Source organism: Leptosomus discolor, chromosome 5, assembly GCF_034619465.1.
Source record: "Leptosomus discolor isolate bLepDis1 chromosome 5, bLepDis1.hap2, whole genome shotgun sequence".
In the NCBI taxonomy this organism is placed as follows: Eukaryota; Metazoa; Chordata; class Aves; order Leptosomiformes; family Leptosomidae; genus Leptosomus; species Leptosomus discolor.
The window spans coordinates 78,083,687-78,088,955 of NC_141395.1; the positions used below are offsets into that span (position 1 = coordinate 78,083,687).

Below are 5,269 nucleotides of genomic sequence, written 5' to 3' on the forward strand. Positions count from 1 at the left end.
ACACATTTGCGAGGCGAGGAGAGTTCTTGTTTGGAGCCTAACTCTAACTGTGGATATTTTCTCTTCTTTGGATGAGTGGTTAGAACAGGTTTACATGCTCTTCTTTATTCTGTTTTTTATTTCTGTTTTCCACGGTAATGACCACTTCTTCAGTTTGCTGGTTTTGATAACATCTCCATTCAGGAAGCATGTCTTGTGTTTGGGGTTTGAAAGAGATGTGGTACCCACTACTGTTATTCATGTTTAATTTTTATTGGGACTGGAAGTGGGTGACAGAGGAACTTGGGACGTCATTCAAGCAGTATTTGGAAGCAATACCATTACGTTCCCTCCCCTGGTGCATCTGAAATAAGTTCCAGACTCTGGAAACAAGGCTTCTCTTACCGCAAGCAGAACTGTACCGGTTCTCTGTTTTTCAAATTCACATCACAATTCAGGCTCATTGTTTCCTCATCCTCAGCAAAAAAAAAAAACCCTCAGGAATAAATAAGTAAGAGCAGAAGCTGGAGACAGCCCAGAATTAAATTTCTTCCTTTTTCGGCCTGCAGTTTTCACATTAAAAAAAAAATAATCTTCCCTAAACACTGTAGCTACGTTAGAGGCAGGCTCAGGATACAGAGGATCGCATAGCTACACTCAGCATTTCCCTCTTTCCCTATAAAACTATAATTTATTTGTGTGATTAGTTCCAGCAACCAGTAATGAAGGAGTTGTATGCTTTAAAAAATAGGACTATTTAGGCAGAAGCAGAAATAGCAGAGGGACTGTTCATTTCCATTACATGACAACCGTATTACCATCAACATGACAGAATCATGAATCAGGAAACCAAAAATCATGAGATCAGCTCAGAAATAACAGACATTGTGTTCTTTTTGTTAGCCCTCTGTTTTTTAATTCTCCAGGAATTCTCCTGTACCTATAAATATGAGAGCTAAAAAATTCATCTTTAAAACTAATAGCTGAGATCTTCAGATAATCCTGCAGAGTACTTTTTTGAAAGCAAGCCTCTAAATAATGAGATATACAACAAAATTGTGAGCATTAGCCGTCTTGCCATCACAGGCTATTTCCTACCTCAGCATCATTTAGAAGGGCTTGACAGGGAACTGAAGCCACATGCAGTTCTTGTTTCAGCTGTCCTTACAGATTGAGCCACTGTCATCAGAGGAAGTGCTGATGACGTTTTTGATAATGACCCAGATGAAAACGTTCAGTACTGAACTGCTGAGAAGTGGTTGCAGCTATGTTGCACAATCCACAACAGCAATATTAGACTGTCCTCCTAAAGTCACAGGAACATTACAGTGTTGGACAATAGTACCTACCGTAACAAGTGATGACATTGAAAACGGAAGGCAAAGCCTTCAGCACTATTTAGTTCAGGGACCAGCAGATTTGCGAGCATTTCTTTATTTCTCTTTTTGAAATCAGAAGTTAAGCTAGACAGTAGGAATTCAGATATTAGGAAATGTTGCAGGTCACAATGGTGAGAAGATTCAATGACGAATGTAAATTGGTATTACATGAAGATGAATTGTTGCTTTGATGTCAGGCTCAGTTGAGGGTGGTACTGCTTGCAAACTTCTCTCTTGGGACATCATAGCTCACAGACCCACACTGGTGCCATCCTGTCCATCCCAATTCTCTCTCCACAAGTCCTTGCTGGTGTATATGGACTTATATTGGATTTGCGTGGCAAGGTTTTGGTAGTGGGGGGCTACAGAGGTGGCTTCTGTGAGAAGCTGCTAGAAGCCTCTGGGTCCGATAGAGCCAATGCCAGCCAGCTCCAAGAAGAAACCCACTGCTAGCCAAGGCCAAGCCCATCAGCGATGGTGGTAGTGCCTCTGGGATAATCTGTTTAAGAAGGGTGGGGGAAAACCCCTGCACAAGGAAAACTGTAGGCAGAGAGAGGATTGAGAATGTGTGAGAGAAACAGCTCTGCAGACACCTAGGTCAGTGAAGAAGGAGGGGGAGGAGGTGCTCCAGGCACTGGAGCAGCAATTCCCCTGCAGCCGCAAGTGAAGACCATGGTGAGGCAGGCTGTCCCCCTGCAGCCCGTGGAGGTCAACGGTGGAGCAGATATCTGCCTACACCCCGTGAGGACCCCGTGCCAGAGCAGGTGGATGCCCAAAGGAGGCTGTGACCCTGTGGGAAGCCCGAGCTGGAGTAGGCTCCTGGCAGGACCTGTGAACCAGTGGAGACAGAGGAGTCCATGCTGGAGCAGGTTTGCTAGCAGGAATTGGGACTCCATGGGGGATCCACTCTGGAGCAGTCTGGGACTGCACAGCAGAGAAGGGACCCACGCTGGAGCAGTTAGTGAAGAACTGCAGCCCATGGGAAGGACTCACATTGGAGAAGTTCGTGGAGGACTGTCTCCTGTGGGACAGACCCCAGGCTGGAGGAGAGGAAGAGTGTGAGGAGTCCTCTCCCTGAGGAGGAAGCAGCAGCAGAGACAACAGGTGATGAACTGACCGCAACCCCCATTCCCCATCCCCCTGCGTCGCTGGAGGGGAGGAGTTGGAGAATTTGGGAGTAAAGTTGAGCCCAGGAAGAAGGGAGGGGTGGGGGAAGGTGTTTGAAGATTCGGTTTTATTTCTCATTACCCTTCTCTGATTTGACTGGTAATAAATTAAATTAATTTCCCCAAATTGAGTCTGTTTTGCCCATGATGGTAACCGGTGAATGATTTCCCCGTCCTTATCTTGACCCACAAACCTTTTGTTATATTTTCTCTCCCCTGTCCAGCTGAGGAGGGGGAGCGATAGAGCGGCTTTGGTGGACACCTGGCATCCAGCCAGGGTCAACCCACCACAGGATTATTCCTGTAAGCTGTACCTCTGTCTCCCAAGATACCTGGAAAAGACAGCGGCCATATAAGCTGCAGTGCTGAATGTCTTTTAATTCCTCATTTACTCTGGAAACTTGGTTCTGCAAAGTTTTTCAAAACTGATTCACAAGAGATCTAATGATTAGAAGCTTCACTGCAACTAGTTTTTATCACCCACACTCTCAAACCCAAAACCTTCTTCCTCTCCTCACATTGTGACCTCTTGTTTTTCCAATCTGACTTGAAACCGAAAACCCTGCTTGAGCCACGTTTGTCTCTTTGACACGCACTCCCTTCAAGTTAATGCAGTTTCTCTGATGGCTGTAAGGCTGCAGACTCCTTTTGAAGCAGGCTTTCTGTCTGTCCAGAAGCGTGCTAATGACAATCAAACATCAATAACAGTAACATCACCCAAAAAGTGAGATAAAAAAAATATTTAACAAAAACAGTCAAACCAATGAAATGTCCTGATAACTGTACTTTCCCAAAAGAGCTAGCTGTACAGCAATATTTTATTTGTTAAAGACAAGCACTCTCCAAGCTCAGATGCACACAGTTCCCAGCCAGGAGTATCTGTCAGACCATCTGGTTTGACCTCCGGGATAGCCAAGGCTCTTGCATTTCTTGACTGCTGAGCTTAAGTGCTTCCTATCACTTGAAACATGGCTTGTGTTTGACTAAAGCCTGACCTTGCATGAAGCATTTAAGCTGGGCTCAGAGACACCAAGAAATGGGTACCGCAATCTTCTCCTCTGCAGTTCGTGCCTGAAGATAATCACTCTGCTGACAGAAAACTGCACCTTATTTCTGTTTGAAGATGTCTTCAGTTTCAGTTAATGCCAGATTAAAGACACTGTTTATATCCTGTTTTTTTCTCCCTGTAAAAATAAGCAAGCTGCAACTAAGTGACCACTAACTCTTCTTTCCAATTAGCTTAACAGATTATTCTCTAAAAGACTGCATTTAAAGTATTTTCAGAAGCTGTTTTCAATTTGGAGCCTTTTTTTCTTGCAGGGTTGTTTTTCAGCACCCTGCATTGCTTTGCCTTAGACATCTAATTCTGCATAGTGGCAAGTCCTTACAACACACCAAGGTTGCAGGGCTCCATGGGAAGACATTGTCGTTTTTCCAGACTTTCAGACAAAGTCTGTCTTCAAGAACCTGAAGGAATAGAAAACTTTGGGCCAACTCAGGGAACTTCTGTCACAGCTAAGGAGCTATGTGGCAGACACGTGACAAACACTTGCACATGAAATGAAAAGGGAATGGGCAGGTCAGTCCAGCAATGGAAAGGAGACCAAGATATAAACGTTTTTCCTTCCATAACCATCTACTAGAACTGTCATTTCCCGATAAAAATGGGGGAATGGAGAGGGGCCTCTCCTATCAAAAATAATATTTTGAAGAAGGAAGATTTGGTTTTGTCTGTCAAACAGACTGGCATTACAATGAGCATCTGCTCAGAGCTACTCTGGTGTGAAGTACGAACTCGGGTTTGATGGGTTTTCTGGTGGGTTTCTGGGGGCGATTTTGTGTTTGTTTTGTCTGATTTTGGGGTTTTTTTTTATTTTTTTAATTTTACAATACAAAATTAGGTATATGAGCTTTTTGGATCACATTTTGCTTATAAAAGCAAAGGGCAAACCTTAATAAATCCCTTTGACTTCTATATTTATATCTGCAGTATTATACTTCTGAGTGACTTTAGTCACATAGGTTATTTAACAGGCTAGTATCTTGGTTTCCCCATCCCAGACACTGAGATGTCCTGAGGCTTTTGTTCTTTGTACAACTGATGAGAAAATGTGCTTCATAGACAGGCTTTCACTCCATATTCTTTCATTGCTGATTTTGAGCTTTAATTATTTGCAGATAGAGATATTTTGGAGTATAGGGTAAAGAATAAAGCAAACCTTGCATTCCCATTCAGGCTCAATAACAGTGGAAAACAAAGTTTTGTGCCTCTTCCTGTCTGACTGAAATAAGTAGAAAAGCTACATTAAAAAAACCAAACCAAACCAAAACAATTGGTGAGTGAACATTGCTGGATAAATAAATTTGGAAGGAAAAAAAAAAAAAAAAAAGAGAAAGAGAAACTCTTTTTGTGTAAGTAATGTAAAACACGTTATTTTGCTCATTTTTTTATATCTGCTAAAACCAGTCCTGACGCAATATGTGAAAAACTCCCTGTTTTTCTTAGCCCATAGATAAAAACTGTCTTGAGTAGTGACTTGCAACAGGAACCTCATCTGTTGCAAACACTTTGAGCCTTCCTTGTTTCTCAGAGAGGAAGTATGTGGCCTGTTTGGCAAATGCTGCTCTACATGACAGCGTGAACTTCACAACACACTCATTCGACCGGCTGCTCCTCGACTTGATCAGCTAAACCTTGCTGGCAGCATGAGAGCAGTATTATGACTACGGCTTTTTTGAGAAATA

At 42.9% G+C, this 5,269-nt stretch overlaps 1 protein-coding gene across 1 annotated transcript in view; it reads right to left on the minus strand.

Annotated features, from left to right (window-relative positions):
- Nucleotides 1–5,269, minus strand: part of TG (thyroglobulin) — a 156,433-nt gene that overhangs the window by 31,471 nt on the left and 119,693 nt on the right. The gene's annotated exons all lie outside the window — the stretch shown is intronic.